General features: G+C 37.6%; 1 protein-coding gene and 1 non-coding gene across 2 annotated transcripts in view; both read right to left on the reverse strand.

The window, feature by feature from the left end:
* DEPDC1B (DEP domain containing 1B) overlaps positions 1–27,795 on the reverse strand; it is a 458,815-nt gene that overhangs the window by 105,734 nt on the left and 325,286 nt on the right. The gene's annotated exons all lie outside the window — the stretch shown is intronic.
* Positions 10,869–10,972, reverse strand: LOC123836441 (U6 spliceosomal RNA). The gene has a single exon (XR_006788965.1). It is a non-coding gene; the product is annotated as a U6 spliceosomal RNA (small nuclear RNA).

Below are 27,795 nucleotides of genomic sequence, written 5' to 3' on the forward strand. Positions count from 1 at the left end.
AGTTGTGAGAATCACTAACATTTCACTCACCTTTCTTCCCACATAGAAAGGGGAGAGCAGTTCCTGGCTTTTAATTTATCTTCGTGTTAGGAGCTTTCTTATCAGACACATTCAGAATATGCAGTTGGTCACTTTATCAAATAAATATACTGAAGTCAAGAACCTTTAAAAGTAATACCTTAAACATTCTTCATAGAAACATTTAAGTGCACACAGTTTGCTACTTCTTTGATGTAGGGCCCAGGCCTTTGCTTTATGTACAGATCTTCTAGTTAGACTTCTGTATCTTATTAAGCATATCCATAATGCATCCTCTACCATTTCCAGCTTTGTTCTTGATAATAAGGCAAGAAAGTTAAAGACACTTGAGAAGCAACCTGACTTCAGAATCATTCTATGATTCTTAGTCATTCACATTTTTCACAGTCTTTGTGACTGGCTTACCCACACCTAATTCAATAGCAATTTTTGCCTAGCAAAGTGACTAGCATTCCATTTTAGTTTCCATATAAACATTTCTCTTTACTTGTATCTGTTACATTAGTTTACAGAATAACTTGTGATATAATAGCAAGTAAAATTGCCATCAACAGACTAGAGACTGGTGATAAACATACACACCGCAAGGGGGATCTGAAATACACCAGTGTTCAAAAGGATAGCCTTCTAGAATGTCATAGACATTAGCATGTAGACTTTATGGAGGAAAGTTGACCCACTTAGCTGATTAACAGGAGACGGGATACGAGAGATTCTGCTGTTACTTCTTAAGCGTGTGGCTTTTTGCAAAGGCCTACTTATTCAGAAAAGAAAAGAAAAGAGAAAAGAAAAGAAAAGAGAAGAGAAGAAAAGAAAAGAAAAGAAAAGAAAAGGGAATGTGCCTCAAGTCCCTCTCTACCACCAGAAAGTTACCTTAATTAAAATACACAAATATAAACAAAAATTACAGAGAAGGAAACAGTGCTGTCTGGAGTTTAGGAATAAGAGTTTAAGAATAAGAAAATTAAGTTTCAAAAAATCAAAGGTGCAAAGGAGTAGCAAGAGAGGAAGACTTCTATCCCACGGCTTCTCTTGAAGAAAAACCTTGTGTGAATCCAACACAGAGATACCTTGTACCAGCGCACTTCTGCCCAAGTTCATAGACTAACATGGTGCTGCAACTGCTCAATGTCATCCACAATGAGTTGCAATAAAAATGGCCTTGAGAGTTCCTTTCAGGTCCCCTTGTACAAACATGGACAAGTGAATGGCACTTATAAATACAGACCAGCAGACCACATGACTAACTTTGCATGTTTATAGAACTGCTAAAATGCAGTCACCAGATTCCAAGACCTGAAAAGCATTTTGAAATGTCTCATAGTGGACCTCTAAAGGGACAGACTGATTTCAGTCTCTCTGGCCAAACAAAGAGCTTTGAAGAAATAGCTAGTGTCGATGAAGAAATTTTGGTGGTACAACTTCAGGTAAACAGGATGCCCATTCAATACTCCACTGGCTCTTTCCCTTCACCATGAGGTCAGGCGTGGCTACCATCAATCTGTGTCACAACAACCCAGAAAACATGACAGTTCTTAAAAATGCCATAAGGAACTATTTAAGAACTATTAGAGGGGCACCTGGGTGGCTCAGTTGGTTAAACGTCTGCCTTCTGCTCAGGTCATGATCCCGGGGTCCTGGGATCGAGCCCCACATTGGGCTCCCTGCTCAGCGGGGAGTCTGCTTCTCCCTCTCCCTCTGCTGTTCCCCCCTGTTTGTGCGTGCTCTCTCCCTCTCTCAAAATAAATAAAATCTTTTAAAAAAATCAATTCATGAAAAAAAAAGAACTAGTAGAATTAATCTGTTTACACAATGACAGAGGTGATATATACATACCCTGGAAGAAGCTATACAATTATACCATTTCCATGAAATGTGATAAGCAATGGTAGATACTTAAGTATATTTTCCAAAGATATCAACATTCTCAAATACCATTTATGATGATGAAACCAAGTCATAGCTCGTTTTTCTTATATTTGATCTCCACCGATGTTCTTACCCTAGAAATATACAGACACTTGCTTACATAAAATAAAACATCATAAAACTTGGGTCAGATGTGTGTCAGAACACCTGCAAATGATATCTTTGTAGAAACCATAGCATAATATCATGTGACCACTAAGTAATTTGTCACTGATTATTTTTGATACTTCAGTCCATTACACTGACTACCATTATAACTATTTAACCATGAAATGTTTGCCCTCATTTTTATTCATATACTTCATGGGCCATTTACTGTCAGCTATAAAATCATTTGAAAGGTAATTGACTTTACAGCTGAGAAGAATAAGGAGCCTCCTAAACAATCTCAGGATATTGACTTAGTGTCTTACAGGTAAGGATGAACTTAAATTGGATGTGAAATTGGGGAAAGGTGACTTTTTAACGAGCATTTTTTAAAAAATAAATGAAAAGAGTAGCTTGCTCATGTTCAGCTTCCCCCTCCCTTAATAAAAAAAAGCTTAGCTACGGACGGATGGGAAGGTTAAAATGCCTGCCAAGGGTTCATAGTTCAAAAAATAATTACAAGTGTCAAAAGTGGCTTCGACCCAAACATGGGCCATCACTGGCCTCCGCCACAAGACAGCTTTAGAAACTGCACAGGATAGGATTAGGGAGGCTGAAGGTGCATAGGGGTAGGACACCTTATCTCACAGCCATGCCTTCAACAAGATATGCTTTATCTTCCAAGAGACACAAAACATAATTACCTTCCTAAAGTCTTTTAATATCCACTCTGTGTGCAAGGCACTGTCCTAGATACCACAAAGTAAGGCAAAGATGAGAAAACCTGATTTAGTAGCCTCCAAGAACTTAAGGTCTAGAGGGAAGATAAATACATGAATAATTTCAGTAAGAAGCTTTTATGAAAGGGGCTACAAACAATAACAACAACAAGAACAACAAACATGCACCTTCAGCTGGATTCTGTAGCTCACACATAGCTGCTAGCTGGGCTGAGGAGTATTGAGAATGAACCCAGCCCACCCTGGTGCTCTGTGTAGGAGAGGCGCCCCCTTCAGGCCCTGAGAGCACCAAGGGCCGCCTTCAGCACACATTTTGTACAATGCTTATACATATGCTTCCCCCACATTGCAACTCCCACAGTGGGAGCTCTTCAAAGATGAGAACTCAAATTCTTACTTATTCTGTGTTCCAAGCATAACTTAGTTCAGTGCCTAGTGCATAGGAGGCAATCAATAAATGTAGAATATAAAAATTAGTCAATTTAATTCCCTCAATCTAGAATGGGCCACCCTTCCTCTCCTCCTTTTTCACTACACACATTCACATTTCTAAATATAAAAATCCCACCCAGCTCAAATGCCACTTCTTCCTTACAGCAGTATCTCATCTTGCCTCATTTTCCCACCCTACAGAAAATTTTTATCCTTTCCCTGGATGTTTCTATAATTCATATCCCTCAAGCTTCTAAAATGATTTCAAATGGCTGAATTCCTAAATCAATTCTTGTCCATAGCCTTCATTTGCCAAGCCCTCAGTATTCTGTGATTATTGCTATTTGTGTAACTTTGCTTTCTGTGTAAGCTCCTAGCAGGAGATGTCTGACTCTATCATCCCATGTAGGATGCCTTCAGCATTCTAAGGGAGCATACATTTGTTGGTTCAGCAAGAACTTAGTCAGCACCAATAATATACCTGATGCTAAATAAAATTTTGATTAAATGAAGTTCTATTTCTAGAAGTAATTGAAAGATTCCAATGGCACAGGGGTCTACTTCTGCAACATTGTATCCTGCTAACACTAGGCTGTGTTTCCTCAAAGGCTATTGACACTTAAGATGTCCTGACACTAACTACCCCATGTATATTTTTTTCTCTCAAACTGCCAAGCACCCTTTTCTTCTGATTAATCTTCTTCCTGGATAGTATCACAAATGATATATACTGATGACCCTTCATCTATACCTTACATGAAATACACTTAGAGTAAGAGGTTAAACGATCATTTACTCCATAATGGTGGACAACTTCTGCCTCTGACCTCCAAAATTCTGCTACACATTTATGACTTTTCTTCAATCCCTGGGGAGGAGAGTCCTTGATTAAAATGCAAATGTGCTTCCTCCACTCCAAAAGTTTCAAGTTTACTTATTTGGTCTTTCATATGGCCAACAAAACAAAAACAAAATGAAAAGTGCATTAAATAAATGCACAGCTTTTAGCACATTGCTGGGCACATAGGAAGAATTGAGCTAAAAATAGTTAATTGGTAAAACATATATATACAAAGAAGTGTTCTAACTATAGGGAATCTTGTATGTAATTGGGTATGCTGTTTCATAGACCAATCTCACATACTCATAGATTTCAAAATCCAACGCTCAGAAAAGTTTATTCTAAAAAATCTGAGGGTCAGGCTGAGAAATCTATAGCTAGTATTTTATGTTTTCATTTTGAAGTTTCTCATTTACAAGGAATCGTTCCTATTTTCTCCAGAGAACATAAAGCATTTTTGCTACTTTCAATCCCACGTCAAGTTGATTTTATTTTATTTTTTCTTTTAAAGATTTTATTTATTTATTTGAGAGAGAGAGAATGAGAGAGAGCACATGAGAGTGGAGAGGGTCAGAGGGAGAAGCAGACTCCCTGCCGAGCAGGGAGCCCGATGCGGGACTCGATCCCGGGACTCCAGGATCATGACCTGAGCCCAAGGCAGTTGCTTAACCAACTGAGCCACCCAGGCGCCCAAGTTGATTTTATTCTTGACACTACGATCATACTTGCAACTAGGACATTGAGGATCACAATGGGATATGAGTATTTCACTGGAGCATTTCATATTCACCAGATTATGTACCTTGTATTTCTGGGAACTCATTCTACAGAATTATCTTATAGATCGCTAATTTTCATAATAAACTAAAACTGCTGATTCACCTAAGAGAAAACCCAGAAGCAACATGCATAATTATACTTGAATCAACAGCTGCTGTGCCCACTAAAATCTTCCCCGTCTCACATTGAAAATACACACCATCACTCTGTTTCTGCAACTAAAAGAAGGTTGTTCTAAATGCAGACAATCTAAGAATCAGTCATCTTGCTTTCAAGTCTTTCAACAGAGGGGTTTAACAAAAAAATGTTTTAGAAACGTTTATAATGTTAAAATTTGTCAGTTACCAAAAATGCTGACAAAACCCAATGTGCATCAGAAACTTCTTGAAGACCCAAAGAAACATAAAAGAATGCCAAGTCCAGTAGAACTGCATGAAATGTGTCCATGGAAGCTCAAAATAAGCATGACATGCTGCCCTAACTGTAAAAAAAAACAAAATTCTGGCATAAATTTCAGATGATTTGGGTGATCCTAGAAATCATTATAACCTGTCACCATCTGTCTCTTCTAATGTCTCCATTCCTAACTTCTGTTCTGTTTTTCTCATGACAGCCCCAAAGTACAAAGCCTGCTTTGAAGATTATCAGTTCTTACCCCAACCCTGTAGGGCAGACTTCCCTACTGCTAAAATAGCAATAAAAAATAACTCTTGCCTACCAATTACTGAGATGGCTATAGAATCTCCTATTGGACCATCCTCTAGTTAAATGTTTAAAACTCAGTTAAAATGCAAATTAACAGTAGACAATGTAGCCGTTATGGCTACAACATGACAAGAGAAGTCAGCTTCATGAAAAAATACAAATTTTTGAAACTGTAATCAAATGTGTAGTTATTTCCATTTACAGAAAAAAATTTTTTTTAGATTTTATTTATTTATTTGACAGAGAGAGACACAGCGAGAGAGGGAACACAAGCAGGGGTAGTGGGAGAGGGAGAAGCTGGCTTCCTGCTGAGCAGATAATTATAAATCATAACAGAATGGAGACTGAATCACATTCTGAAGATCTCAAGGAGACAAAAAGTATGGGCAAGGAAAAGAAGAAATTAATGATTGGTGAATATTAAATGACACACCTAATAAGAAGTGACTGTGGAAGAGCAGAAAATAATTAATGTTTTGTCAAAATGGAATAATCCATATTTGAAAAAAGCTATACATTCACATGCAAAAACATACACATAGAATGACTAATGGGAGAGTATGTAGACACAAATAAAGCAAAGGCATAATGATTTATTAAAAATGTTATTTCCCCCAAAGTATTCATGGTTACAAAAAAAAAAAAGCACAGACTAATAACACAAATAGAAAAATAGTAAGTGCTGTAACTTAAGGAAAGAGGCCTGAATGTTTTCTAAAGAACAAAATGTTCTGCACTATTTTGAAGGAATATGAGGGAGAATCAGAAATTGTTAAGATCCTGTTGCTGGGTCTCCTGTTGGTCCAAAGAGCATCATCTTTAATGAGCAATGACCTGGGTACTGACTCAACATCTTGACATGGCCACAAACCATCTTGACATTACCAACCTCCATTAGAGACTGATAATATTGGTTCCAGTCTTGGATATTTTCAGGGAAGGAGAAAACATGTTAACCATCTGCCTTCTTTAGCTGTAGTTTTAAAGCAATGATATTCCAAAAATAAAAGCCAACTATATGCCACAGGTTAATTATCAAACTACTAATGAAATCCCCTATTCAGGCACTAACAGTGTTAAGATTTCATTTGCCCATGGAATTTTTTGCACAAAATAATCAATGTTAAAGGATATTGCCTGACCCCATAAAAAATTACTTCTCTGAATTAAAAATCAGAATTAACCAATCATTAATTCCTTCTTTTCCTTGCCCATATTAAAAATAAATGCCTATACATAAAAAAACTGTTATGAGAGACAAGAATAAAATCCTTAGACAAAAAAAGAGATCATGTGAATCATTAAGAAAATTCTAAAACCCTGAAAGACAAAGGCATGAACAATGGGTTTTTAAGTTTCATCCTCATGAGTCATCTAAGATACGCAAACTAAAACAATGAAATTCCATCTAAACTAGCAAAAACAGGGATTATAATAAGTTTGGCAAGTGGACAATGAGACGAGCATACCTATCTATCTCTACTGATAGAAAACTGCCGGGCGCCTGGGTGGCTCAGTTGGTTAAGCGACTGCCTTCGGCTCAGGTCACAATCCTGGAGTCCCAGGATCGAGTCCCACATCGGGCTCCCTGCTCAGTGGGGGGTCTGCTTCTCCCTCTCCCGCTCTTCCTGCTTGTGTTCCCTCTCTCGCTGTGTCTCTCTCTGTCAAATAAATAAATAAAATCTTTAAAAAATAAAAATAAAAAAAAAAAGAAAGAAAACTGCCTTCTTGGAAAGCAATTTGGAAGAGTATTTGACCTGGCAGTTTCACAGCTGGGAATCTATTCTAAGGAAGAAATCCAAAATGCAGATAAAAATGTATGCACACAGATGTTCCCTAGAGAATTGTATATAATACAAGGAAGTGTCCAACAGTGAAAGAATGATTAAGCAAATTATGGTATGTGCCTATAATACAAACAGCATCTTTAGTTACACAGGAGAACATTTACAATAAATGCTAATGAGGAAAACAGGATTCAACATTTTACACTAGGTATGGAGTCACATGTATGGGCTGTATGTGTCGGGTCTAAAACCACATCCTGAAGTAACCATCTCTATAAAGACGTAGCATCAGGCGCCTGGGTGGCTCAGTCGGTTAAGCGACTGCCTTCGGCTCAGGTCATGATCCTGGAGTCCCCGGATCGAGTCCCGCATCAGCCTCCCTGCTCAGCGGGGAGTCTGCTTCTCCCTCTGACCCTCCCCCATCTCATGGTCTCTCTCTCTTATTCTCTCTCTCAAATAAATAAATAAAATAAAATCTTAAAAAAAAAAAAAAGAAAAAAAGAAATACAAAGTGCAGGCTCCTGGGTGGCTCAGTTGGTTAAGCAACTGCCTTTGGCTCAGGTCATGATCCTGGAGTCCCCGGATCGAGTCCCGCATCGGGCTCCCTGTTCAGCGGGAAGCCTGCTTCTCCCTCTCCCACTCCCCGTTTGTGTTCCCTCTCTCGCTGTGTCTTTCTCTGTCAAATAAATAAATAAAATCTTAAAAAAAAAAAAAAAGACGTAGCATCTTTTCATGAGAAAAACACATAATTAAAGGAATAAAATTTCAACCATTTTCCAATGATGCCACGCAACGAGAACTAAATACCATTTTGGGCTTAATAAATATGGTTTACAAGAACAGGGTTAGGAGAATCCAGACATGGAACAGGCATGGCTAAGTAAAGCCTGTCTTTACTATACAAAAACTAGTCTTTTAAACAAAGTTGAAAGCCCCAAATTTTCAGGATATCAAAGAACACTTATAATAACAGATCACATTTTCAAAGAGCATTGTCAATGAATTGATTGATATTATTTATCAATGCAAGTAAAATCGAAGGCTTTCTCTCACTTCTAGAACTAGCTTCCATAATCATATTGTCGGGGTGCCTGGGTGGCTCAGTCAGTTAAGCGTCTGCCTTCAGCTCAGGTCATGATCCCAGGGTCCTGAGACCGAGCCCTCCATCAGGCTCCCTTAGCAGGGAGCCTGCTTCTCCCTCTCCCTCTGCTGCTCCCCCTGCTTGTACACCCTCTCTCTCTCTCTCTGTCAAATAAATAAATAAATTCTTTTTAAAAAATCATATTGTCATGAGAACATAAGGATAACCCTATAAACATCAGGGTGCATGTACCCCTTTGGATCCCTACATTTGTATCTTCGGGGTAAATACCCACTAGTGCAATTGCTGGATCATATGGTAGCTCTATTTTCAATTTTTTGAGGAACCTCCATCCTGTTTTCCAGAGTGGCTGCACCAGCTTGCATTCCCACCAACAGTGTAGGAGGGTTCCCCTCTCTCCGCATCCCCGCCAACATCTGTCGTTTCCTGACTTGTTAATTTTAGCCATTCTGACTGGTGTGAGGTGGTATCTCATTGAGGTTTTGATTTGGATTTCCCTCATGCCGAGTGATGTTGAGCACTTTTTCATGTGTCTGTTGGCCATTTGGATGTCTTCTTTGGAAAAATGTCTGTTCATGTCTTCTGCCCATTTCTTGATTGGATCATTTGTTCTTTGGGTGTTGAGCTTAAGAAGTCTTTATAGATTTTGGATACTAGCCCTTTATCTGGTATTTCATTTGCAAATATCTTCTCCCATTCTGTCGGTTGTCTTATGACCTCACTGATATGAGGAATTCTTAATCTCAGGAAACAAACAGGGTTGCTGGAGTGGTGGGGGGTGGGAGGGATGGGGTGGCTGGGTGATAGACATTGGGGAGGATATGTACTATGGTGAGCATTGGGAATTGTGCAAGACTGTTGAATCACATACCTGTACCTCTGAAACAAATAATACAATACATGTTAAAAGAAAAAAAAGAAGAAGAAGAAGATGATAGCAGGAGGGAAAGAATGAAGTGGGGAAATCAGAGGGGAAGATGAACTATGAGAGACGATGGACTCTGAAAAACAAACTGAGGGTTCTAGAGGGCAAGGGGGTGGGAGGATGGGTTAGCCTGGTGATGGGTATTAAAGAGGGCACGTTCTGCATGGAGCACTGGGTGTTATACACAAGCAATGAATCATGGAACACTACATCAAAAACTAATGATGTAATGTATGGTGATTAACACAAAAATAAAAAATTTTTAAAAAAAGAATAACCCTGAAATGCATCCTATTATGATATGGCTCAAAATGCCAATAGGTCCTGGTAGATGATATAAACTGAAGAACGCTAAAGTTTCCTGATGATTTGGAGAGGAATCTTGTCTTTGGCTATTGTGTCTTTCTCCTTAATCACATTCATTTATAAGTGTACAACTTTTTAAAATTTTTCTTATCAGGAAAGTTGATGAACTATCTCTTCAGCTATCCCTGTTGAAGAGTGATTAAAAAGATTCCTGAACATTGACTACCACTTTACTTTGACTTTTTCTTAAAATATTAAACAGACAAATGGAATTCCTATACTCATTTTTAGTGTGCAATTATATGACAATATGTTTATGTGATGCTTTGTAAAAAGCATCTAAATACAAAATAACAAGAGAAGAATTTTCCAAGATAAAAGATTAAAATTAACAATATCAACACTTTGGAGAATCATTAAAATTAAGGAATATGATTTTAAATAAATGATATCAAATTCTGCCTCCTTTCTAAGTCAATTTCTGACTTTGAAAATATAACTCCGAGTAGTTCTATTAAAATGGATCTAAAAAATAGACTTTTTAAGGCCATTCAAATATCTTTTAAAAAAAAACTTTAGTTGTTTAGAAATATTTTAGTCTATACAATTGTAATTTATCACATTTACAAGTTTTTATTCTTTGATGATACCTGCATTTCCTCACTTTTACATTTATCCTCGAAAATTGTTTTAAACATGTGAAAGGTAAATTCAAAGTCAGGTGACTATTTCCATTTGATTAAGAAAGACCGTGATCTCTGGGGTGCCTGGGTGGCTCAGTCAGTTAAGCATCTGACTTTTGATTTCGGCTCAGGTCATGATCTCAGGGTTGTGAGACAGAAATCATGCGTTGGGCTCTGCACTGAGTGTGAAGTCTGCTAGGGATTCTCTCTCTCTCTCTGCCCCCCTCCCTGTCTGTGCTCTTCAAGAAAGAAAAGAAAGGAAAAGGAAAAGAAAAAGAAAAAAAGAAAAGAAACCCTTTTCTATATATCCACATGCGTGTAATATGCACATTATAGATTATAGATCTATATGTAACATGCATATGGACTGAATTGTCAAATATTACATAATTTTTGGTTCTTAAGCAATGAGGAACTCTTAAATAGTCTCACAGTATTTCCAGCATTATTTAAAAGTTAAGGCAAATTCTCAAAAGCTGAAATTTTTTCAAATATTTTTGCAAGGAAAAGTTGAAACTAAACAAGAATATACTTTTATTCATGTCATCCTTGTGAAGGGGCCATGCTAATCTTTTCTGTATCATTCCAATTTTAATATGTGTGCTGAAGTGAGCATGGGTATAATTTTATAAAATGAGAAGTATTTTTTTACCCCATACTGCTATTGTTATTAACATTTTTAAATGTTCAAGTGACCATGCAAAAAAGATGCATAAATCCCAATAGTACAATTGTGCAACATAGAAACACCTGTGTAACCCACACTCTCCTGATGACATAGAACATTTCCATCTCCTTAAAACATTCTCTTAAGTCTCTCTCTGATCAATCTTAACTTCACAGAGGCAATCATTTTTTTTAACCTTGCATTGGTTTTGGTCTAGAACTTCCTAAAAATGAAATTATGCAAGATGTATTATGTTATTTTGGTTCTTTTGCTCAGCATTATGTCTGTGAGACTCATTCATGTTGTTGTGGTTACCAATAGCTCATTCATTTATACTGCTGAGTAGTACTGCACTTTGTACAACTAAACCAAAATGGGATTATTCATTCTCCTGTTGATAATGAGTTGCTTCCAGTTCAGGGCTGTAATGAATGAAGCTGCTACAATCATTCTTAACAAGTCTTTCTTACATAGAAATTTTTATTTCTTCTGGGTAACTTTTAGTTTTAAGCACAAAAACTTTTTCCAAAGCAGTTTTAACATTTAATATCCCTACCAGCAATGTAGGAGAGTTTAGTGGTTCCAATCTTCACCAGTATTTGGGGTTGATGGTATTTTTTATTTTGGCCATGCTAGTGGGTGTATAGTATTATCTCAATGTGCTTGTAAATGCTTTTCTCTGAAGGCTAAAAATTTTAAGCACTCTTTACTGTGTTTACTAACCATTCATATATGTACCTTTGTAAAGTGCTCATTGAAATACTTTGGAAATTTTTGTCTTTTTCTTATTAAGTATGAAATTCTTTATGTAATAATGATTTGAGTGTTTTATCAGACATGTTTTACAAATATTTTCATCTTGTTGGTGGCATGCTTACTCATTTAGTCTTTTGATGATATATCAATTTTTAAGGTATTTTCTGTATCTTATCAAAGAAATATTGACCTACTATTGTCTTAGTCAGTTCAGGTTGCTCTAACAAAAACCAGAGACTGGGTGGCTTATAAACAACAGAACTTTATTTCTCCCAGTTCTAGAGGTTGGGAAGTACAAGATCAAGGTGCTGGAAATTCAGTGTCTGGTGAGTGTCGGCTTCCTTTTCACAGGCAGCTGTGCCTTGGCTATGTTCTCACACAACAGAAGGGGAGAATTTTGGTCTCTTCAGCCCCTTAGAAGGCCACTAATCCCATTCATGATGGCTCCACCTTCACAGCCTAATCATCTCCCAAAGGCCCCACCTCCTAAAACCATCACATTGGGGGTTAGATTTTAATATGTGAATTTTGGGAGGACACAAACATACCATCCACCACAAACACCAATTTGGAAAATAATAACCTACATTTTCTTCTAGTAGTGTTTTATTTTTCCGTCTGTGATCCACTGTGAATTAATTTTTGTTTACGGCTTGAAGTAGAGTGGAGATGCATTTTTTTCCATGTGAACATCCAGTTGTTCCAGTACCATTCGTAAATAAGACTTCGCATTCCCTCTTTTAACTGCCTCGGTGTCTTGAAAAAATCAAGTTACTCTGTAAATATGTGTCTATTTCTGGACTATATTCTGTTCTCTTTGTCTATACTTATGCCAATGTTTCACCATCCTGATCACTGTATTTTTATAGAAAGTCTACAGTCAAGTAGAACAGTTCTCCTTCAAGATTATTTTAACTACTCCAGATTCTTTCCTTTTTCATATAAATTTCAAAATAAGCTTGTCAATTCCTCGGACATAAAACCCTCCTGAGATGAAAATTAAGATTTAAATCCATAAATTAATTCAGGGAGAATTGACATTTAACAATATTGAGTCTTCCAATCCACAAACATGGTATTTCTCTCCATTTATTTAGGTCTGCTTTAATTTCTCTCAGTACTGCCTTATAGTTTTCTGTGCAGAGGTTCTGCCTGTATTTTATTAAATTTACTTCTAAATGTTTTATTTTTTGATAATATTATAAATGGAAATTTCAATTTTCACTATTTCAAGTATTTATAAATAAAATGAATTTGTACAGACTTGGATACTGAGACCCTCCTCATCTCACTTATTGGTTCAAGTCACTTTCTTTGAAATTCTTCCTTGTGGTTACCCATGTACATGTTCATGTCACCCATGAATAAAGACCACTTTATTTTTTCCTTTGCAAAATATGCCTTTTAATTCTCTTGCAAAATTACACTGACTAGTATCTCTAGTGAAATAGTGAACAGAGGTAGGACAAAAGATATTACTGCTGTGTTCCCCATCTTAGGGAGAAAGCACTCTTTCACCTTTAAGTACGATGTTAGCTATAGGGTTGAACAGTTGTGTTGTTGTTGTTGTTGTTTGGAGACGGTTTTATCAAATACTCCTACAGATAATTCTTTATTGGGATGGGGGTGGGGGTGTCCTGTGCCTTGGAGGATGTTTAGTAGCATTCCTGGCTTCTACTAACTAGACAGTAGTAACACCCTTCTCCTCATTGTCACAACCCAAAAATGCCTCCAAACACTGGCCCCCGGGTCAAAACTGCCCTCATCTGAGAACCACTGAGTTAAACTGAGGCAGTAGGTGAGACACCAGAGAATGTAGTTAACTTCATCAGAAGGATCTTTAGTTAGCTCACTAGGGGAGGCTTGTGTTTTCTGACTTGCAGGCTGAGTTGCTTGAGACCACTATCTACTTACACCCATCAGCCCATTAAGAAGATCCGACCCATTATTCTAGGTGCTACACTTATACAAAACCCCAACACTGAGCTTCAGGTCCCCCAAGATATGCTAGTATATCCTTGGGGAGGAAGTATTCTCAGGCCTCCAGGCTTTCCAGGTCCCTCAGAGATGACAAAGAATGAAAGCAGCCTTATCTGCCTCTCCATTGTCTGTTTTTCCTGCAGAGTCAGAGCCAAGGCCTAGAGGGATTTTCTCACCTTCAATGAAGGTGATCATTTTTTTATTATTATTATGTTATGCTAATCACCATACATTACAACATTAGTGTTTGATGTAGTGTTCCATGATTCATTGTTTGCATATAACACCCAGTGCTCCATGCAGAACGTGTCCTCTTTAATACCCATCACCGGGCTAACCCATCCCCCCACGTCCCTCCCCTCTAAAACCCTCAGTTTGTTTCTCAGAGTCCATAGTCTCTCATGGTTCGTCTCCCCCTCTGATTTCCCCCCTTCATTCTTCCCCTCCTGCTATCTTCTTTTTTTTTAACATATAATGCATTATTTGTTTCAGAGGTACAGTTCTGCGATTCAACAGTCTTACACAATTCACAGAAGGTGATCATTTTTTAAAATGACTCAGTTAATTTGCTTTTTAAAGAACCATATTCTCTCTCTCCCCTCCCTTCCTCCTTTTCTAGTAAGTGCCATCAACGCTTTTCAAATGTAACAAACTGTAACAAACTATATGAACTGCACAATGATCAGTTTCCCAATCTGACACATGCTACCAGGAAGGGCTGAGAGTCTATATATACTGAATGAACTTTGTAAATTAAAAAATATACACTTTTCTGTTCTTTAAATTTTTTTGGTATTAATAAAATGCCAAGTAATTAAAAAGTGAATTTTCTCATCAAGTATTGTTATAATCCACAGGTACTAAAGGTAAAATTAACAACTTACATGAGGTTCGCCAAGTTCTGTGCATGAGAACAGGTTGAGAACATGGAGCCTCAACAAAAGCAGAAATATAAAGTAATGAAAGCTATAAGCATGGAGAAATAGAAATCTTTAATTCACTGGGAATCGAACTGGTGAATATAGATGGGGGCAGGTACTATGAAACTTTAAATGCCTTAAAAGAAAAATAAACAGTTAGATGGAAACTAACATGTCTAAAAGTGTAGCACAGGGTCCAAATATGTTAGAAATCTGAACACTGTTTCAAGTGCATTACCAAGATAATGTTTTTAACTACCCAGTCTTCTGAAAAAAAATATTTTTCAGGAGACTGTAACTCCAATTGTGTAATAAAAACAAGGTTCCAATTATTGAAATATACCTTATAAGAAAATTGCGGCTATCATTCTATAACCAAAGTCAGTAGGTTCACTTGCATACAAGTGGTCAAAGCAGGTTTAATTGTAAGAGAATTTCTATGCCAAACCACTTATGCAGGAAATGCAATAATAAGATTTTATTGTGGAAATTTTAACACAATCTAACTTCAATGCATGCTTAATTTGGCATATCCAGAGAAGACACATCTTCAAGATGTTCCAAGTGTGAAGCCCACTAAATTGCAAATGGCTCATTTTTATGGATGTGATGATTAACAAACTGCCAAGGCATTCAGCTATAAAGTAAGGTTTTCAGCCAGTTCAAATGTATATTCAAAATAACATACTCCTGGAGTATCAAGCTCTTTTTGTACCTGAATTCCAGATAATCCCCCTATTGTAAAAACTATGAATTCTTTATTTGGCCATGGTTTATATGTCATTGGACAATCCTTTGTTATCTTTCTTCAACAAACATCTACCAGTAAAATACAAGTAAATTATAGGCAAAACCTCAATGAAGTGATTAAGTACCAGAAATTGATTTGCATCAAATGTGTTATTTTTCCTTAATGTCTCCTGTTTATTACTAACTGCCTACCATTCAACTAACATGAATGTATTTATCTAGAAGGTCAGAGAATTTAATCACCTTCATAGCCATTTAGAAGGAAAAAAAATCTTTCTACTTGTTCCAAAATGACATATAAATACATTCCTAAAGCAATTTCTAACAAATGTATTCCTCTCAAATTTGATTTTGAAAAAAAATAAGCAACTGAAAATTACACACAGAGAATACTTAAAATAAATCATAACTATAGAACAACAATTACTGTATCTGGATATATAATTAGGTGACTATTTCAAAAACGCACAAAATTGCACACTCTAACAGATACACAATAACCTCCACCATTTTCCCTCCCACTTCAACCCCTCAACTTCTTCCTGTGTTTTTATGTCAATTTTAGCTCACATATCATCTTTTTCCTCTATTAAGAACAACTTGTTGAATGGTTTCATCTCTTTAATACATGCAATTCAATTACATTTTCTTGTTAATGTATCTAACAGTGAGGATGATTTGTACAAATTGACCCTTTCATTTTCTACCTGTGTGACCTCTGCAGTCAATGGCATAAAGGAAATTCTTGTTCTCTAATTGTGTCATCTATCACAATAAGAAAAATATACTGCAGAGATGGAAGACATTTGGAGTATATTACAGTGGATTCAAAAACAATGCAATTCTGTTATATTTATCTGGGATTTAGGATGCCATGTAACATTTCTCCTTGGAGTACCAAAGAATCAGACCATGGGAGTTGAAAGAAGCTTGAACTGCAACTGAGGGGAAGTATATTAAATAAAGACTGCCAGGAAATGGTAATTAAAATGGAAATAACGTCTACTAAATCATAGACTGAAGTTTTCACCACCATTATGGGAGAAAAGGATCTGGAACAAGGAAAATCCACTCAACCTGTGTTTCCTCATGGCATCACTCAAAACTGAATAGAAAAAAATATTTTTAAGCATTTCAAGGGGAAGAGAATACTGTTCCAAAAATTCAAAGCAAACCTCTGAAAAATCTTTAACTACAGAAACCAAAAGAAAATTTCAGAAAACAATTTGGCATCCTTATTTTGGATAAAGGGACATGGCCTGTATGAAAGAAACAGGATGAAATGAAGAGAATTCCAGGCAAAATAAAAAGGCAATAGTATGAAATAGGAAGAAGAAAGCATATGGTAAAAAAAAAAAAAAAAATCATAAGCTAAAAACAGAGTATAAGAATTGATACCGAAGGTGGTAAATTTAATCATTATTTAACTGTTCTAGACGATCTCAGAGGGAGAAAGAAAACGGAAACCATAGTAGAAAAGAAGTGGAAAAATAGAGACTAGGGAGTTAACCAACATTAATCAGTGTTTCTAGAAGACAGCCCAGAGAAAGAGAAACCACCATGAAAAATACAGTCTTAGAAAACCTTTTGAATCTCAGAAAGAGCAGTTACATGGCTTCAGGAAAAATATAAATGAGTAAAGACCTACACTATAACATAGCTGACATTTTTAAACTAGTAAATATAGGGGGAAAATTCTGCAAGATGCTAGGCAAGATTAAATATGCCTACAAAAAAGAATCAAATACACTAGTTCAGGTGACATTGTCAACATGGCTGAATAAGAGTTTTCTATAGTCTTCCCCCAAAGGAACACGAATTCTGATAATCACCCAGGAATGAAAGAACTTTTGTGAAAGTCTGAGAGTCCAGTGGAGAAGTTCGAGCACACAGTTGGAGCAAAAAAATTAGAGATTGGATGCACTGAAGGGGTAAGAGGAACTGTTTCACTTTCCCCACATCACAACTCCCCCCAGTGCTCCCTGAGCATGGCCCCAGGTCATAAGAGACTTTCTCAGCCCATGATCTTTCCCATAGGGCAATGTGACAGAATATAAGTAAGCACTTGCTTTGCCCAGCTGTGCAGGATGCTGTCAAAGTGACCCACTTCTTTCAGAATTTTTTTTTTTTTAAAGATTTTATTTATTTATTTGAGAGAGCGAATGAGATAGCATGAGACGGGGAAGGGTCAGAGAGAGAAGCAGACTCCCTGCTGAGCAGGGAGCCCGACGTGGGACTCGATCCCGGGACTCCAGGATCATGACCTGAGCCGAAGGCAGTTGCTTAACCAACTGAGCCACCCAGGCGCCCTGTGACCCACTTCTTTCTAACCCCATCCAGAATACTGAGATGTAAGCTCCACCACAGGGGGTCAGTAGTGGCTGGCAGGCCAGAGTGACAAGTGAGAGCTCAGATCAAAATGTATCAAAGGTCCTAAAACCACTTTACAGACTCCATCAGGAAACCCATCCATGAGCAGCTGGGGATGCCTCACCCATGAAGCCTCCAACTGAACCCAGCGCTCCTCAAACCTAACCCACATATACTCCCATCCCATGGCCAGCTCCCTACGTGTGCTCCCAAGAGGGAGGGTGTGGAGGAGGAGGCTTTGCAGCCAGCCAGCAAGCACAGCAGAAAGGTGACCTGATTCTACAGGATGAGGAGACAATTACTAAAGCAATTCTAAGAAAGAAGAACAGACATGAAGGCATCACACCTCCTGATTTCAAACTATATTACAAAGCTATCCTAATCAAAACAGTATGGTACTGACATTAATTAAAAAAAAAAAAAAAAACAGACACAAAACCAATGGAATAGAATCAAAAACCCAGAAACAAACTCATACATATGTGGTCAACTAACATTTGGCAAAAGAGCCAAGAATATTCAATGAGAAAGATAAGTCAATAAATGATGCTGGGAAAACTTTATATTCACATGCAAAAGGATGAAACTAGACTTATATCTTACCCCATACACAAAAATAAACTCAGAATACATTAAAGACTTAAATGTAAGACCTGAAACTTTGAAACTCCTAAAAGAAACAGGAAAAATTCTCCTTGACGTTGCTCTTGGCAAGGATTATTTTAGCTATGACGGCAAAAGCATGAGTAAAAAAAGAAAAAATCAATAAGTCGGGCCTACAACAAACTAAAAAGCTTCTGCACAGAAAAAAAAACAAAAAAACAAAAAAACCCGGGGTGCCTGGGTGGCTCAGTTGTTAAGCATCTGCCTTCGGCTCAGGTCATGATCCTAGGGTCTTGGCCCACGTCGGGCTCCCTGCTCCACGGGAATCCTGCTTCTCCCTCTCCCACTCCCCCTGCTTGTGTTCCCTCTCTCGCTGTGTCTCTCTCTGTCAAATAAATAAATAAAAACTTTTAAAAATATCCACAAAATGAAAAGGTAAACTATACAATGGGAGAAAATATTTGTAAGCCACATTTGTGATAAAGGGCAATATTCAAAATATATAGAGAACTCATATAACTCAACAGCAAACAAAAATGAATAATAAATATCCCAATTTAAAAATGGGCAAAACATAGGGCACCTGGATGGTGCAACTGGTTAACCAACTGACTCTTGGTTTTGGCTCAGGTTGTGATCTCAGGGTCACAGGATCAAGCCCCAACTCAGGCTCTGTGCTCAGCCCAGAGTCTGCTTAAGATTCTCTCTCCCTCTCCCTCAGCCCCCCACCTCACATGCTCTCTCTCTCAAATGAATAATTTTTTTAAAAAAATGGGAAAAAGAAAACAACTGATTTCTGTGCACTGATTTTGTATCCTGCCACATTACTGAATTATTGTATGAGTTCTAGTAATTTGGGGGTGGAATCTTTTGGATTTTGCACATAAAGTATCATGTCATCTGCGAAGAGAGAGAGTTTGACTTCTTTGCCAATATGAATACCTTTTATTTCTTTTTGTTGTCTGATTGCTGTTGCTAGGACTTCTAGTACTATGTTGAACAATAGCGGTGAGAGTAATCAATGCACAGAAATCAGTTGCTTTCTTACACACTAACAATGCAACTGTAGAAAGAGAAATTAGAGAAACAATTCCATTTACAATAGCACCAAAAACCACAAGATACCTCGGAATAAACCTAACAAAAGAGGTAAAGGATCTATACTCTAGGAACTATAGAACACTCATGAAAGAAATTGAAGAAGACACAAAAAGATGGAAAAACATTCCATGCTCATGGATCGGAAGAATAAACATTGTTAAAATGTCTATGCTACCCAGAGCAATCTATACCTTCAATGCCATCCCAATCAAAACTCCAATGACATTTTTCAAAGTGCTGGAACAAACAATCCTAAAATTTGTATGGAATTAGAAAAGACCCTGAATCACCAAGGAAATGATGAAAAAGAAAAACAAAGCTGGGGGCATCACGTTGCCTGATTTCAAGCTATATTACAAAGCAGTGATCACCAAGACAGCATGGTACTGGCACAGAAACAGACATATAGACCAATGGAACAGAATAGAGAGCCCAGATATGGACCCTCAACTCTATGGTCAAATAATCTTCAACAAAGCAGGAAAAAATATGCAATGGAAAAAAGACAGTCTCTTCAATAAATGGTGCTGGGAAAATTGGACAGCCACATGAAGAATGAAACTCGACTATTCTCTAACACCATACACAAAGATAAACTCAAAATGGATCAAAGACCTCAATGTGGGACAGGAATCCATCAAAACCCTAGAGGAGAACATAGGCAGTAACCTCTTTGACATCAGCCACAGCAACTTCTTTCAAGATACATCTCCAAAAGCTAGTGAAACAAAAGCAAAAATGAACTTTTGGGACTTCATCAAGATAAAAAGCTTCTGCACAGCAAAGGAAACAGTCAACAAAACAAGAGGCAACCCATGGAATGGGAGAAGATATTTGCAAATGACACTACAGATAAAGGGCTGGTACCCATGATCTATAAAGAACTTCTCAAACTCAACACCCAAAAAACAAATAATCAAGTCAAAAAATGGGCAGAAGACATGAACAGATACTTCTCCAAAGAAGACATACAAATGGCTAATAAGCACATGAAAAAATGTTCATCATCATTAGCCATCAGGGAAATCCAAATCAAAACCACAGTGAGATACCACCTTACACCAGTTAGAATGGCAAAAATTGACAAGGCAAGAAACAATAAATGTTGGAGAGGTTGTGGAGAAAGGGGAACTCTCTTACACTGTTGGTGGGAATGCAAGTTGGTACAGCCACTTTGGAAAACAGTGTGGAGGTGCCTCAAAAAACAAAAAATAGAGCTACCCTATGACCCAGCAATTGCACTACTGGGTATTTACCCCAAAGACACAGATGTAGTGAAAAGAAGGGCCCTATGCACCCCAATGTTCATAGAGGCAATGTCCGCAATCGCCAAACTGTGGAAAGAGCCGAGATGCCCTTCAACAGATGAATGGATAAAGAAGATGTGGTCCATATATACAATGGAATATTACTCAGCCTTCAGGAAGGATGAATACCCAACTTTTACATCAGCATGGATGGGACTGGAGGAGATTATGCTAAGTGAAATAAATCAAGCAGAGAAAGTCAATTATCATATAGTTTCACTTATTTGTGGAACATAAGGAAGAGCATGGAGGACATTAGGAGAAGGAAGGGAAAAATGAAGGGGGGGAAATCAGAGGGAGAGATGAACCATGAGAGGTTATGGACTCTGAGAAACAAACTGAGGGTTTTAGAGGGGAGAGGGGTGGGGGGATGGGTTAGCCCGGTGATGGGTATATGGAGGGCACGTACTGCATGGAGCACTGGGTGTTATATGAAAACAATGAATCGTGGATCACTACATCAAAAACTAATGATGTATTCTATGGTGACTAACAAAACCAAATCAAACAAACAAATAAAATAAAATAAAATAAAATAAAATAAAATAAAATAAAATAAAAAATGGGAAAAAAGAGTGGAATAACATTTTCCAAAGACGACACACAATGGCCAACCGGAACATGAAAAGGTTCTTGACATCACCAATCATCAGGGAAATGCCAATCAAAGCACAGTAACATATCACATCACACCTGTTAGAATGTCTATTGTCAAAAAAAGAAAGAAAATACAGAGAAATAACAAATGCTGGTGAAAATGTAGAGAAGAGAGAACCCTGTGCACTGTTGGTGGGAATGTAAGTTGGTGCAGACACTGTGGAAAACAGTATGGAGGTTCCTTAAAATATTTACACTAGAACTACTATATGATCCAGCAATTGCACTTCTCAGTACATATCCAAAGGAAATGAAGTTGTTATCTCAAAAAGATATATGTACACCTATTTTCATTGTGGTATTATTCACAATAACCAAGGTTTGGAAACAACCTAAGTGCCTGTCAACAGATGGATGGATAGCGCTCTCTCTCTCTCTCTCTCACACACACACACACACACACACACAGAGGAATATTATTCACCCTTAAAAAGAAAGCCTGCCATTAGCAACAACATGGAGGGAACTACAGTAAGTGAAATAGCTAGACAGGGGCAGGCAAATACTACATGATACCCTGTGGCATCTTAAAAAAAAAAAAAATCAAACTTACAGAACCTGGAAGGAGAATGGTAGTTGCCAGGAGATGAGGAGTGGGAAATATGGGGAGAGGGTACAAACTTTCAGTTCTAAGATGAATGAGGCCCAAGGATCTAATTATAGGATGGTGACTATAGCTGATAACAATGTATCATATAATTACATTTTGCTAAGAGTAGATAAGTGTTCTCACACAAACATGAAAAAAGGTAAAAATGTGAGGTATAGATGTGTTAACTAAGAGAGTCCTTGTACAATGTATACAAATCACCACACTATACACTTTAAATATATTACAATGTTGTCAATTATACTTCAATAAGGCTGAAAGAAAAGAAAAAAATGATCCTATATTAGGGGCAGTTAAAAATATCAGAAAGTGGGGCACCTGGATGGCTCAGTCTGTTAAGTGGCTGCCTTTGGCTCAGGTCATGATCCTGGGGTCTTGGGATAGAGCCCCACATCCGGCTCCCTGCTCAGCGGAGAGCCTGTTTCTCCCTCTCTATCTGCCTGCCACTCTGCCTACTTGTGCTCTCTCTCTCTAATAAATAAGTAAAATCTTTAAAATATATATATCAGTAAGTTATAAAATGTAGGAATTAAATATATCATCTGCTCACAAAATGCACAAGTATGTGAAACACATACACACACAAAAAAAATTAATTGGAAATTAGTATCAGAACAGAAACTTAAAAACACAAAGGCAAACTTTAAAATAAAACATACTAAAGTGGCATAGACTAAAGAAGAAATCAAAATTTCAATAAACATAATTAGGAATTATGTTAACATTAAAAATAATTAGGAAATCTATATAAAAGCTGATAATGGGTGGTAAAAGATGGACTCAGATGGGGCAAAAACTCATGGTATTTAGGGTTCTTGTTTTAAAAAAAAAGAATGAAAATAAGAGAACAAGATATTCAACTCAATAAGCTAAAGGATTTCAGTAAAGGTCAATAAACTAACCCTAAGAAAAGTAGCAGGAACAAATCAATTAAAAACAAAAATAAAACTAGGTATTCATTTAGTGAACTAGAAAAAAGATCCTAAAATAACCCTAAAAAATAGGAAAAGTGAATTAATACAAATAAAAGCAGAAAAAGGAGCAACGAAGTAAGTAAAATTCACCAAGCCTAAGTAAGAAACAGCAAATTCAAATTTCATTACAAATTACTATGTAGATAAGGCCAAACAAGATGAAGAATATCATAAAAGAATAGTATATATAACCCTGTTCTGATTAACATAATCCTGACGCAGTGACAGTAATGAAAGAAAACATAAATTAACAAAAGTGATCTAAGAAAGAAATAGTAACCAGAATATAATTGAACACATACATAGCAGGAAAAGCTCTTAGAATATCTACCTTTACAAAAAGAATGAGGCACAGATTGTTTAAGAAGCAAATTATTCCAAAATTACACATCTCACAACACAGATCAACATGAAAGGCTACCATACCCCATTTATATAGATATTATAAACCTGATACCAAACCTGACAGTGATTATTTTTTAAAGATATACTTATCTCACTTTTATTAGAATGAAAACATAAGTAAAATACATAAAACCCAAGAGTACATTCTTTCAAAAGTCACAACTAAATAAGAGTTACTTATTACTCACTTGATACAGTGAGACAGACACAGAATTATTATTTTCCATAGTAATTCTTTTTCTTTTTTATGATGTATTTATTTATTTGAGAGAGAGAGAGAATGCCCACGCGTGCACATGGTGGAGGGTGTGCAGAGGGAGAGAATCCTGAAGCAGACTCCCAGCTGAGTGCAGAGCCCCATGGGGGGCGGGGAGGCTCGATCCCAAGACCCTGAGATCATGACCTGAGCCTAAGAGACAGACACTCACCTGCCTGAGCCACCCAGGCACCCCTATTTTTCTTGAAATATCAAAGGGAAAAGAAACAACAGGAGTTAAACCGTTCTAAATAATCGAGTATGTTAGAAACTTAGATCCAAGAAAACAGGATACTAGCTCTGGGCAAGAAAGAGAAATGACAGAGAGAGAGAGAGAGAAATCATTTGCCAAAAATGCCTATGCTAAATATGCATAGTATAAAACTTTAGCATAAGAAAATGTGACATTTCAAAGCACTGAGGAACCTATATATTAATCACAAGTTACAAAGATGACTGTCATGTACATGTCCAGCAAGTACTCAGGTCACAAGGGAGGAGGCAGAGGGCCAAGAGGTTAGCCTCCAAATTCAGCCAGACCAACCATTTGAAACTAAAGAGCTCACTGAGAGCGCCAGTCTACACATATGCCTCAAGTCTATCTACTCCGTTCTTTCCTCCCCATGCTTCATTTGCCACCATCCGTGTATCACACTAGATATAAAAAAAAAAAGGAATCATCACATTGTCCCAAAATTAACCAAAACAGTATAGCAAGAAGAGTGAAAATCTACAAAAATTTCTTATTCACATGCCATTACTTACTTTCATGGCATTTAAAAACTAGACATGTTTCTACTCTCTATGTAGAAGAATAGGAACAGAATACCACTGAGAGAAAGAGAATACAAATTCCACCTCGATATATGAGAAATACTTTTACATCCAAAAGCCTGGTAATAACTGATTTCTATCATGTATGATTGCCCAACTAAACTTCTCTTTTTCAGTAAGGTCTATAATAGAACCTTTTCTGAGACTGAATTTAAATGACTTTTATTTTGAGAAATTTCCAACATTCCTCATTGAATTCTGCAGTACTAAATACCCAGGACTGGAAGTTTCCAAACTATTCTACCCCATGCCCTTCTAGAACTGTTTTTAAGCTTGCTGTAGACATTGAAGAGTAGTCCAATTTACAAAAAATAGCGACAAATCTTTGGTAACTGGTCACAAAACTATTATAAGATTATCAGCCCATCAGATAAAAAGAAAAGCCAGAAACGCCACAAAGATTTGTATTTCTAAATGATGCCACAGAGGCAAAAATGCATTCATAGTGCAGTTTAGGATGCTCTCCAATAAATGTTATACCCTCCCTTAGCATGGTTCATAATTATATTGTTATTGGAAAAAGCCAAAGAAGAAAATTGTATCTGCACTTTTCACAACCATTTTCCTCTCAGGTGCTAAATATAATTCAGATAGGAAAATAAATGCCCTGTGGTAATGAAAGTGGCCCAGTTTGGGGGAAGGAGGGCTTAAAGCAGACTGAAGAGTCATGAATGAGAGAGAGGGACTGAAACTTCCATGACACTCCAATAGGCAGTGTAGCAGAGATTGGCTAGATGCCCAACAAATCCATGTCTCCTTCCCAGCCATTCTTGCAGTTAGATGGGACTGTGTGACTGACTTCTGGTCAATAGTATAGGACAGAAGCAATATGTGCCACTTCCAGGCCTGGTCCTTAAAATCTCCCATGTGATTCTCCATACTCTCCTGAGAAGTGCATTAGAAGCAGTTAGTAAATCTGAACCTTGCTCTTGCTGGACCTCTGATACTCTTATTCTGACATCTTCCTTTATGGGCTCTTTCTGTTGCCATTCTCTTCTCTCACTCTGAGCCTCTGCTCATCTCCTTAAAACACCTGCATTTGTCAGCCTGCCTATGGCCTTTTTAATAGTTTTAATATGGGTACATTCTCTCCCCAGCTAAACAAGAAATTCTTCAAGAGGGGAAACAATCCTCTTGTGTGCTCTCTTAGGCTCCCACCTGCATAGTTGGTAACATTTCCCATACATAGGAAACTCAAAATTTCTCATTTAGGCAATTTCTACAGCCAACTGAGGCTAACCCATTAAAAAACAAACAAAAAAACACATTTCTAGTCTCCAGGTGCCTGTCCCTTGTCTTCCTCAGCCAAATCACCTTTTAGAAAATGAGGCTCCATTTGCTGAGTTAGCCTCAAATTTAAAGAAACATCCATTCATCTTCTTGAGTGGATAGAAACATCACAAAGACCACCAGTGGATCAACAACAGAAAATGAAAATCCCGCAATCTAAGCACACCTTGCCATGTAAATCCTGATATCCCTTTAAAATAACCTCTAATGCTTGATTCACCCCAAGCCCCAATGTTTAAACAAGATAAATTGCTTCAATTGTCCTCATAGGAAAAAGGACCTTTTTTTCCCTCCTCAGTCAGCTCACTTAATAAGTATATAAACATTTAGAGATCTTTACAAATTAACATATTTTCAAAAGAATATTTTCCTTTCAGCTTTCCCAGTCTGCAAAGAATCGCTTTTTTTTAATCCTTCCCACATTTTCACATACTTTGCTCTTATTTACATGGATGTTATTAACTCGGATTTTTCAGAAAACATGGATACACCATGGATTATTTGCTTAAGCATAAAACAACAAATGTTCCCAAGCTTCTGGAGAATAGGCATCTACAGTGCCCAGGAATTCCGCTCCTTTCCTCAAGACAACTCACACCCACTCTTCACAACAACTACCACATTTCAAACTCTCTTAGCTCTCCTCACATCTCCACCTCTCCCTCCTGCGCCATCACATACAAAGATAGCATCTCTTTACAGAAAAATCGAATCCCTAGAAGAGGAACTCGCTCCTCCTCTTCATACAAAGCATGCAAACGTGGGTATGGCTACAAATCCTTCCCTGCCTACTCCCCTTCTCAAGAGCCAACATTACTTATTATCCTTTTTCTCTTGCCAATATCTGTCAGCTCCCTATCAATTAAATCTTTACTATTGACTTTGAAACCTACTCAAGTCTCTTCCATCTTATATAAAAACCTTCCCCAAATCCTATGTGCTCTATTTGTTATTCTCGGAAGGCTTGTCTATTCTGGCTGTATCCAATTTCACAGCCCTCACTCACTCCTCACCCTGCTGTAAGCCATCTTTTCCCTCATTTCTCCACAAACAGCTCTTGCTAAGATCACCAAAGATTCCCGTGTCAGGAACTCCAGAGGACTGTTTCAAACACACGTCATCTAAGCTGCATTTCAGAATGCTGGTCACCCCACCTTTATCAAAGCATAGCTTTCCTTTGTTTTCGTAACTCCAACAGTTTCCCTCCTCTTTTGTGATGTTCTCCTTTGTGGTTGATCTTTCTTCACAAAACCAAGAAATGAAGTCCCTCAAGGCTTGGTTCTAAGGCTCTCTTTTCTTATCACTTCTTAGTGTCTCTCTAGGCAGTGGTGCCCACAGCCATGATATCATGTACCAGCTTCATGCTTACGACACAGAAAGGTCTATCTCCAGTCCAGATCTCTCCTCTAGGTGCCACAAATACAGATTTAAATGTCAACCTGATGTTTCTGCTTGTCTCTCTCAAAGTCACCCCAAACCCAACGAGTTCAAAGTTGAACTTGAATTCTGTCTCTCAAATCTGATCTGCTTCCAGTGTCCCTATCCCAGTGAATGGTGCCACCAGCCATGAGATTGCAGAAATTTAGTTTTCTTCTCCTAATGCTACATTCAATCTGTCACAGATTTCTGGCCATTTTACATCCTAACTGCTTCTGAAACTCATCCGCTTCTCTCCACCTTCCCACCACTTTAGTTTAGGCTCTATCATATCCAACCTCGTAGCCTCTGCAGTTTCCTACTGATCCTCCCCAGGTAGAGATCTTGGCTGCATGCCAATTCTTTGTCTGTTCTGACCTAATAAGAGCTGTATTTTTAAATCACATATCTTTGTCACTCATGTATTGTCAGTGACTTTCCTTTACGGTAGGATTAAAGACCCTTAAAATGACCCAAGGCCTTATTTGGTCTACCTCCGACTATCTCTCTGGCTTCATCTAGCATCTGAGCCCCCAGGCTCTC

Source organism: Mirounga angustirostris, unplaced genomic scaffold, assembly GCF_029215605.1.
Source record: "Mirounga angustirostris isolate CCGP_5_RB_7025 unplaced genomic scaffold, mMirAng1.0.hap1 SCAF_7, whole genome shotgun sequence".
Lineage (NCBI taxonomy): Eukaryota > Metazoa > Chordata > Mammalia > Carnivora > Phocidae > Mirounga > Mirounga angustirostris.